This window comes from Furipterus horrens, unplaced genomic scaffold, assembly GCF_987537825.1.
Source record: "Furipterus horrens unplaced genomic scaffold, mFurHor1.1.pri manual_scaffold_12, whole genome shotgun sequence".
Classification (NCBI taxonomy): domain Eukaryota; kingdom Metazoa; phylum Chordata; class Mammalia; order Chiroptera; family Furipteridae; genus Furipterus; species Furipterus horrens.
Genome location: NW_028327182.1, coordinates 60,274,808 through 60,285,797, shown reverse-complemented (window position 1 = coordinate 60,285,797; position 10,990 = coordinate 60,274,808).

Genomic DNA, 10,990 nt, shown 5'->3' with positions numbered 1-10,990 from the left:
AGAAAGGAGAGAAGGGATGGGGAGGAAAGAGAAATAGGGCAAGAAGGGGAGGGAGAAGAGGGAGGGGAATAGATTAAAATTTAAATTTAAAAATTAAAAATTAGAAAATAAAGTAGAACAGGGAGAAAGAAAGAAAGAGAATAAATATATAGAGAGAGAAGGAAACTAAGGGAAAGGGAAGAGAAAAAATAAATGGAGAGGGAAGGGGGATGAAATAAAGAAAGAAATTTAATAAAATTGAAAGTACTTAGCGTGGAAGAAGGAGAGAGAAAAGAATGGGAGGGAGGATGAGGATAAGGGGGAGGGAAGGAAGTAAGAAGAAGGGAATAGAAAGAAAAGGGGAAAAAATAAAATTAAAAAATTAACAAAGAATAGGATGAAGGAGAGACATGCTAAAGAGAGAGAAAGGGAGGGAAGAGGAGGAGAAAAAAGAAGAGAGAATAGGAAAGGAAGGGAGGGACAGTAAGAGAGAGAGTAAGAAATAAAAAAATGAAAGGATTTTAACCCAATTCAACTTTTAGGCACAGTCTCTGGGTTTTTTTGTTTTTTTTTTTTGTTTGTTTGTTTCCTTTCTTCCTTCCTTGGTCCGCCCTTATTCAAAATTCCATGGGTTTCAAGTCTTTTCTGGTCGGTTGGCTGGCTGTGAGAAGATCCTGCTTGATTCTGGGGTTGCTAGTCTTTTATTCATGGGCCTATTGCCGCTCTGCTGTGAGCTGCATTTAGTTGTTCCCTCCTGTGGCACCCTCAGCCCTCCTCAGGCTCGTCCAGCTACACCTTACCATCTTTGGACCATCCTGTGCCTGCCAGCAATCCCTGCCCTTCCTGTAGTCGTGTCTCTATTCCTGAGCTACAGCTTCCGCTCATTTCCCCATCTATATGCCTGTGCGCGCTACCTCTCTCCCTGCCCCAAGATCGTCCCTTTGTTCTGCAGAACTCTGCCGCTGTCAGTCAAAGAGCTGGGTCCAATGGCGCTCTCCTGTCCGGGAGCTCTCCCTCAGTTTGGAGCTCCTCAGCAGCCTTTCCGCGCTGGTCCTCTTCCCCGCCCCAAAACCATCTCCACTCCCGAGCCACAGCCTCCGCTTGCCTCCTTGCCTACTCGCCTGTGTGTGCTACCTCTCTCCCTGACCCCAAACCATCTCCCTGCTCCACGGGACTCCAGTGCAACTGGTCAGGGCGCCTGGGCTAGTGGTGCTCTCTTATCCAGGAGCTCTCCCCCTGTCTGCAGTTCTGCTATGGCTCTCTAGTGTGGGCCTCTCTTCTTTCCCCAAAACTGTCTCTATTCCCGAGCTACAGGTTCCACTCACTTCCCCATCTCTATGCCTGCTCATTTTTAGATTTTTGAGAAAATTTCATACTAATCTTCCACAGTGGCAACCATCCCAATTCTTCAGACAGGCAGTGGAAAACTCATACATCATTTCACTAATAAATCATTTTAGGCACAAATTTTCTTCCATTTCTTCTTCTTTGGAGGACAATTATGGGATTTTAGTACTTTGCACTTTAATTATTAGTTTTGGTTTTTGCTTTAGGGCCATGATTGCAAGTTACTGAGAACATTAATTATGGTTGTTCCACTGGCATCTTTTATCTCTTAAATCCTCACAGAAGTTTGGAAAAAGAAAATAGCACTATAATTAATCTTCTTTTAAAATATGTGCATTGTTCTACCCAGTGAAGTAAGATACCTACTTATTCATTACTTTATAGTCAAATGAAAGGCATAGTCTATGCCTGATATTTAGGCTCCTTGAGGCACATATTTTGTGTTTTTTACTGGATGAATGGATATTGGTGTATATGTATATGTATATCTTATCCTTTCTTCTAAATATTTTCTATCTGACAAAAATGGATGAATGGATGGATGGATAAAGAGGTGAATGAATGGATGTAAGCTATATAAATGGAAGGATGGATGGATAGTAAATTAATGAAAAAGTGGATGGTGGCTAGGTAAGTGAATTAGTAAATAAATGGATAGCAGGCACTGCTAGTCATGTCAAAAGATGTCATTTTAGGCTATAAATGAGCCTACAAAGAGGAAGACTTTCAAATGAACATTCAGTAGGAGCAATAGCTGGGCAAATAGAAAATCCATGAAGACAAGAAAGAACTAAGTTGGATTAGAAATAAGCAGTGTGAGCCAGAGAAAATCTTCAGGCAAATGAAGTATATTTGTTTCAACAAGTTTGGGATTAAGTCAAAATGCAGGGTTGAATATTGCTCTAGTTCTACAAAAGTATCCCAGGGTTTGCTGCAGGATGATGGAAAGGAAGATGAGAGAGAGGGTAAAGGAGGTCTGCTCCAACCTACCCTTTTCATTCCCCCAATTGAAACAGAATAACTACTAATATCACTTTTATATATTGCAGCTCCCTAGGAGAATTTACTGAAGAGGGGGCGAGGACTAACATCCTGCTTACTTCACAAGATTATTTAAAAAATCAAATGATCTACTGCAAGTGAAATGGTTTTGAAAAGTATAAAGCATTACCAAAATTATAAAAATAAGAAAAGATCTGAGATTTAAGAAAGAGCTCATTCATATTAATTATGTTTTTCCTTTTTCCTTTCTTCCTTTTTCACCCATCTATCCAGCTCTAGGTCTTTCCAGGTTTAATCTTTTTATAAAATCATAATCTTGGTATATCTTTCCCTCTGTTCTTTTTACTTCTGACAAAGACTACCAGGTTAAGAAGATGAAAGTAATAGAGCTGGGTAACACAAAACATTGTTGGGAAGAATTTTGATTTCTGAGGCTAAGTTTCTGTGGAGGTGAGAGCAGAATCTCTATAAACATCCTTAATGTCTGAACTACATGGGCCAGCTATCTTGGAGTTCTTAGGACCCTTGCAACTAAGTGATTGAATCTTTTCAGTACAAGGTTCACCTTAAATCCAAGTTGAACCAGGCTTCTGACAGCCTCAGCCTGCCCAACAATAGTGTGAGCCCTCTTGGAAACCAAAAACAAATCACTTTCTAATGTGCAATTTTGTACCATAGATTTTGTGATGTGATTTTGACACTTTAATACTGTTTTGGTTATTTATTGTTATATAGCAAATTGCTCTGATGGTCTCTCTGGGAATCTTTCATGAGATTGTTAATCAAGTGTTGGCTGGACCTGGAATCATCTGGAGGCTTAACTGGGATGTGGAGAGACTGAGCTCCTTCCTTCTTCTTACAGGTTCAGGACCTCTCCACATGGTTTCTTCAGCAAAATAGCCAGACTTCTTACATGGTGGTTCAGGAAACCCAAAATGAGTGTTCTAAGAGGGAAAAAAAAAAAAAAAAGCTGCCAGTCTCTTAAAAGGTAGGCCTGGAACCAGCAGAGTGTCACTCCAATTTTATTCCATGGTAAACACAATCAGCCCAGACTTACTGTGAGAGAAGACTACACAAAGATGTGAATACCTCGAGGCATAGTTCATTGGGGCCATCTTTGAAGACTTGATGTCATGCAGCATTACTATGAAAGATGCTATGGTTGCAAAGAATGTGTTGAGGATACATCTCTGCTTATAAACTAAGATTGTAAAAGTATAATCTTTGTAACCTCAAATTACTTTCTTGATCTTGAAATGTTATTGGGCTGCTAAGAAATAACCGATGAAACTGTGAACATTCATATGTGATCCACTGTGCTATGGTCTAAAGGTTTATGTTCCCTCAAAATTTCATGTTAAAATTCTAATACCCAATGTGATGGCATTAGAAGATAGAGCCTTTGGGTGCTTAGGTCATGAGGGTGGAGCCCTTATAAATAGGATTTGTGCTTCTATAAAAGAGACCCCACAGAGTTTCCTAGTTTCTTCTGCCATATGAGGATAAAAGAAGTCTGGAACTCAGAGAAAGGCCCTTGTTGGTACTTGATTTTGAACTTGCAGCTTCCAGAACTGTGACAAAAAAAATTCTGTTGTTTATAACCCACCCAGTTTGTGGTATTTTGTTAAAGCAGCCTGAACAGTCTAAGACACGATGCCATTCCAGAACACAAAAATTAAATTCTTTCTTCAATTTGATTTCAGATATTTCACTTAGGTGTTTTGTTTTTCTCAATAATATCTAAAATAGACAGGGTTCGTGTGTGTTTGCGACTCCTAGACAACCGCATAGATATGCTCTATCTTTAACTATTTGCATTTAAGATTTGCCAGTTCAAAATGGGCTAGGCATAAGAAGTTGTCTAAATAGTTCTCTAATCCATAATCTAAGAGAGAGAAAGAAAAAGAATGAGATTAAAGAAGCTCATCTGATCAGCCTGACTGATCAGATCCCAACTTTGGAATTTCTTATAAACAAGAACTGCAACATCCTCTATCATTAATAACTAAAATTATAGAACAAGTCATAGATTCAGGTTCCTGCCCTTCTTCCACAGCTCTCACAGCCTATTTATCCTGCTTTCTTGGTTGTGATAACATAACCATATATTAAAACTATAACAAGTCATTAAGTTAATAATATACCTTAGGAGAACTGAGAAAAAGTAGTTAATGACAAAGGTACATCCTTACAAAGAACAACAAAGTGAAGTAATATTTTGGGTAAAATAAACCATATTGTTTATATAACCCTATATTTGCTACACCTTTATGACTTCTACTGTATATTAACCTATAACTGCTATCAATCAATTAAGCCACTTAATTGATAAATTATGAGCATATTATGATTTGTTGTAACTGGCTGGTTTGGCTCAGTGGATTGAGCGTCGGCCTGCGAGCTAAGTGTCACTGGTTCGATCTTCCAGTCAGGGCACATCAGAGAAGGAAAACTCTGACTCCAAAAAACCTCCACTGCCTTGCGGCATACCTCTTCAGGGGAAAGGCTAAGGGAGTAAACCCCGACAGAAAATCTGGAGCCGGAGTCCCTAAGGCGGTTTGACGTTGCAGTCTACACCGGCAACTCCTGCGGCGCACCTGAAACCAAGCTGTATTGACTCCGTCTTTCCCTTGGACCCTTCAGCTGCGAAGAGAGGGGGGGTCTGCTGCATGGGCAACAGCAGACCCTCCATATCACCCTGCCCAGGCTCTGTAGCTTCAGCTTCACTGGAGAGGACACTCCAGCGTCATCGTAAGATGTCGATTCAACACGGAAGGAGACAGATACCATGTCACTCCCGAGTCGGACTGCACAGCCATTCTTGGCGGTGCAGATAGACTCTTAAGAAGCTACACCATCGTCTCTCGAGACAGACGGCTGCCGACGATGAGTGTTCTGTAGGGACATTTACCTCCTTTATCCTTCTATGACATTCTTAATGGCATTTGATCAAAATATTGCTTCTAGTAAACCCCAAAAGTACAATCACATCACTTTTTTGTAAGGAATACTTCATTTTATTTTAATTTTCATTTTTTAAAAATATGTTTTATTGATTTTTTTATGGTTTTTTTTTCCTTTTATTTTTTGTGTAAGACAAATACTTAGTGGCTTAAAACAGTATTTTTCTTCAATTTCTGTAGATAAGAACTTCAGAGTGGCTTAGCTGGTAGTTTGTCTAAAGGTCTCTCATGAGGTTGCAGTCAAAATACGTGCCAGGACTGCAGTCATCTGAAGGCTTCTCAGGGGCTGGAGGATCTGCTTTCAAGGTGGTGCCCTTACAAAACTTTTGGAAGAGGCCTTGATTTCTCACTGACTCTTCGCAGAAGGCCTTAGTTTTTCATGATGTGACTCTCTCCACATGATTTTTCTTTTAATTTTATTTTTTGATTTTTCAATTACAGTTGTCCCATTTTTCCCACATTGCTCCCATCCACCCAGCCCACTCTTTCTCCCACAATCATATCCCTCCCCTTTGTCCATGTCCATGAGTCATTTATACACGTTCCTTGACTAAACCCTCCCCTTACTTATTCCTCTTCTCTCCCTCCCTCCTCCCCCCTATTGACTGCTATTCTGCTCCTTGTCCTATTTAGTTCCTTTGTTTGTGTTGTTCTTTAGTTTCCTGTATTAGGTGATATCATATAGTATTTTGCTTTCTTTGCCTGGCTTATTTCACTAAGCATAATTCTCTCTAGTTCCATCCCTGTTGTCGCAAATGGCAGAAGTTCTTTCTTTCTGCTCCATTGTGTAAATGTACCACAGTTTTTTGATCCACTCATCTACAGATGAGCATTTAGGCTGTTTACAGTACTTAGCTATTATAAACAGTGCTGCTATGAACATAGGGGTGCATAAGTTCTTTTGAATTAGGGTTTTAGGATTTTTCGGGTGTAATCCTAGTAGTGGAATCACTGGTTCAAAAGACAGTTCCATTTTTAGTTTTTTGAGGTAATTCCATACAGTTTTCCATAATGGCTGCACCAGTCTGCATTCCCACCAACAGTGCACTAGGGTTCCCGTTTCTCGACATATTCTCCAGCATTTGTTGCTGCTTTTTTTTTTGTTTGTTTGTTTGTTTATATCTGCCCTTTTTTATTTATTTTTTTTTTAATTTTGGTTTTTCAATTACAGTTGTCCCCTTTTCCCCTAATTTCTCTTCCCCACCCAACCCACCCCCTCTCCCGCAATCATATCCCTCCCCGTTGTTGATGATGGCCATTCAGACAGGTGTAAAGTGGTATCTCATTGTGGTTTTTATTTGCATCTCTCTGATGGCTAGTGATGTTGAGCATTTTTTCATGTGTCTATGGACCTTCTGTATGTCCTCTTCAAAGATGTGTTTGTTCACGTCCTTTGCCCATTTTTTAATGGGGTTGTTTGTTTTCTTGGTGTTGAGTCGTATAAGCTCTTTATATATTTTGGAGATCAGTCCCCTGTCTATGGTATCATTGGCAAATATGTTTTCCCACATGGTTGGTTTCCTTCTCATCTTGCTGATGTTTTCTTTTGCTGAGCAGAAACTCTTTAGTTTGATGTAGTCCCATTTGTTTATTTTTTTCCTTTATTTCTCTTGCCTTAAGAGATGTATCCGTGAAGATATTCTTATGTGGGATATCTGAAATTTTCCTGGCCATGCTTTCCTCTAGGACTTTTATGGTATCACAGCTTACATTTAAGTCTTTGATCCATCTTGAGTTTAATCTGATTTATGGTGTAAGTTGGTGGTCTAGTTTCATTTTTTTGCACGTCCCTGTCTAGTTCTCCCAGCACTATTTGTTAAAGAAGCTCTTCTCACTCCATTTCATATTCCTTCTTCCTTTGTCAAATATTAGTTGAACATAGAGGCCCGGGTTTATTTCTGGGCTCCCTATTCTGTTCCACTGATCTATATGTCTGTTCTTATGCCAGTACCATACTGTTTTGATCACAGTGGCTTTGTAGTATTGTTTGATATCTGGTGTTGTGATTCCTCCTGCTATGTTCTTCTGTCTCAAGATTGCTTTGGCTATTCGAGGTCTTTTTTGGTTCCATATGAATTTTTGGAGTATTTGTTCTAGGTCAGTAAAATATGTCATTGGTATTTTAATAGTGGTTGCATTGAATCTCTAAATTGCTCTGAATAGTATGGCCATTTTGATGATGTTGATTCTTCCGATCCAAGAACATGGTATTTGCTCCCATTGATTTGTATCTTCCTTAATTTCTTTCTTCAATGTTGTGTAATTTTCAGTGTACAGGTCTTTATCTCTTTGGTTAAGTTTATTCCTAGGTACTTTATTTTTCCTGTTGCTATAGTAAAAAGTATTTTCTTTTTTGTCTCTGTCCCTAATATTTTATTGTTGGTGTACAGAAATGCCTTAGATTTCTGTATATTATTTTGTACCCTGCTACTTTGCCAAATTCACTTATTATATCTAGTAGTCTTCTAGTGGAGTTTATAGGGTTTTCTAAATACACTATTATGTCATCTGCATATAGTGATAGTTTTACTTCTTCTTTCCCAATTTGGATGCCTTTTACTTTTTTTTCTTTTCTGATTGCTATGGCTAGGACTTCCAACACTATGTTGAATAGGAGTGGAGAGAGTGGACAGCCTTGTCTAGTTCCTGATTTCAGGGGGAATGCTTTCAGTTTTTGTCCATTGAGTATGATGTTGGCTTCAGGCTTCTCATATATAGCCTTAATTATGTTAAGGTATGCTCCCTCTGTTCCCATTTTGATGAGTGTTTTCATCTTAAATGGGTGTGGTACTTTATCAAATGCTTTTTCTGCATCTACTGATATGATCATGTGATTTTTGTCTTCCATTTTGTTTTGGTGACGTATTATATTTATTGATTTGTGAATATTAAACCATCCTTGCATCCGTGGGAAGAATCCCACTTGATCGTGGTGTATGATCTTTTTGATGTATTGCTGGATCCTGTTTGCCAATATTTTGTTGAGGATTTTAGCATCTATATTCATCAGTGATATTGACCTGTAGTTTTCTTTCTTTGTTGTGTCTTGACCTGGTTTTGGGATTAGGGTAATACTGGCTTCTTAGAAAGAGTTTGGGATTTTTCCCTCTTCTTGGATATTTTGGAATAGTTTGAGGAGGGTAGGGGTTAGTTCTTCCCTAAATTTTTTGTAAATTAGCCTGTGAAGCCGTCCGGTCAAGGGCTTTTGTGTGCAGGGAGATTTTTGATTACTGTTTCAATTTCCTTCTTTGTTATTGATCTGTTGAGACTTTCTACTTCTTCTTGATTCAGTTTTGGAAGGTTATATGTTTCTAGAAATTTGTCCATTTCTTCTAGGTTGACAAATTTCTTGCCATACAGTTGTTTGTAGTAATTTCTTACAATTGTTTGTATTTCTGTGGTATCATCGTGATTTCTTCTCTTTTCTTTCTGATTTTGTTTATTTGGGTCTTCTCTATTTTTTTCTTGATGACCCTGTTTAGAGGCTTGTCAATTTTGTTTATTTTTTCAAAGAACCAGCTCCTAGTTTTGTTGATTTTTTGGATTGTTTGTTTAGTCTCTATGTCATTTAATTCTGCCTTGATCTTGATGATTTCCTTTCTTCTTCTTGCCCTAGGCTTTGTTTGTTGTTGTTGTTCTAGTTCTTGTAGCTTTAGGGTTAGATTTGGTATTTGAGATTCTTCTATCTTTTTCAGATATGCCTGTACTGCTATGAACTTCCCTCTTAGAACTGCTTTTGCTGTGTTCCATAGGTTTTGGGCTGTTGTGTGTCCATTGTCATTAGTTTCTAGAAATTTCTTGATTTCCTCTTTGATGTCATTGTTAACCCATTCAGTATTTAATATCGTTTTATTCATTCTCCATGAGTTTGAGCATCTTTGATTTTTTTCTCTGAGGTTGATTTTTAGTTTCAGGGCATTGTGGTCTGAAAAGATGCTTGATATGACTTCAGTTTTCTTGAATTTGTAGAGGCTTGTTTTATGTCCTATCATGTGGTCTATCTTTGAAAATGTCCCATGTGCATTTGAAAAGAATGTATATTTTGCTTCTTTGGGGTCAAAAGTTCGATATATATCAGTTAAATCCATGTGGTTTAGTGTGTTGTTCAGTGCCTGTATATCCTTGGTGATTCTTTGCTTAGATGATCTGTCTATTGTTGATAATGGAGTGTTGAAGTCCCCTACTATGAGTGTGTTGTTGTTAATATCTTTCTTGTGGTCTTCTAGTATTTGCTTTATGTATTTGGGTGCTCCTACGTTGGGCGCATATATGTTTATCAGTGTTATATCTTCTTGATGGATTGTTTCTTTAGGTATTATGAAATGTCCTTCTTTGTCTCTTTTTATTGCCCTTGCTTTGAGGTATGTTTTGTCTGATATGAGGACTGCTACCCCGGCTTTTTTTTCAGATCCGTTTGCTTGGAAATATTTTTTTATATCCCTTTACTTTCAGTCTATGTAAATCTTTTGTTTTGAGGTATGTTTCTTGTAGACAGCAAATATGTGGGTCCTTTTTTCTGATCCATTCCATTACCCTATGTCTTTTAATTGGAGTATTTAATCCATTTGCATTTAGGGTTATTATTGACATGTATTTATTCATTTCTCTTTGTACCTCTGTTCTTCTACTCTTTTTTTGTTTTTTCTCTTCCTTTTTCTTGGAATATTCTCTTTAACATCTCTTGCAATGTTGGTTTGGTGGAGATGCATTCTTTTAGTCTTCCTTTGTCTGAGAAACTCCTTATTTTACCTTCTATTTTGAATGAGAGCCTTGCCGGGTAGAGTATTCTTGGTTATAGGCCTCTGTTTTTCATTGCTTGAAATACTTTTGACCATTCCCTTCTGGCTTGTAGTGTTTCTGTTGAGAAATCAGTCGATAGCCTTATTGGAGCTCCCTTGTAAGTTATTTGCTGTTTTTCTCTTGCTGCTTTTAGGATTCTCTCTTTGTCTTGGAATGTTGCCATTTTAATTATGATGTGCCTTGGAGTGGGTTTTGGGGGGGTTCCTCTTTGTTGGAACTCTCTGTGCTTCCTGGACTTGCATAACTTTTTCTCTCATCAGGTTGGGAAAATTTTCTGTCACTATTTCTCCTAGCAGTTTATCTATTCCTTGTTCTTCTGATCCCTCTTTGATTCCAATGACTCTGATATTGTTCTTCCTTATGTTATCCTGTAATTCCCTTACCTCTTCTTCATACTTTTTCGATCTTTTTTCATTTCGCTGTACCATCTGAGAATTTTTTTCTACATTATCTTCTAACTCACTAATCCGATCCTCTGCTTCGTTTAGTCTGCTTTTGACTGATTCTACTCTGTTTTTCAGTTCAGAGATTGCATTCTTCATTTCTTCCTGGTTCTTGTTGATAGTTTCTATGTCTTTTTTATGTTGCTGTAGTTCTCTGCAAGTTCCCTGTAATTTTCTTGGAGCTGTTGGTAACTTCCTTGGAGGTTGTCATAGTTGTTTTTGAGGTTTTCGAGCATACTGAACTTCTTCACCACCATAGTTTTGAATTCCATGTCTGACATTTGGGCTATGTCTATTCCATCTACCTCTCTTTCTGGGGATTCCTCTTTTCTTTTCATTGAGAGGTTGTTTCTGTGTCTTACCATGTTGGATTCTTCTTCTTTGTTTTTGTTATTTGGATTTGTCTGCTTTGCCTTCCCACCTTTGTGGTATGAGATTCTTTATGGGAGATCTGGG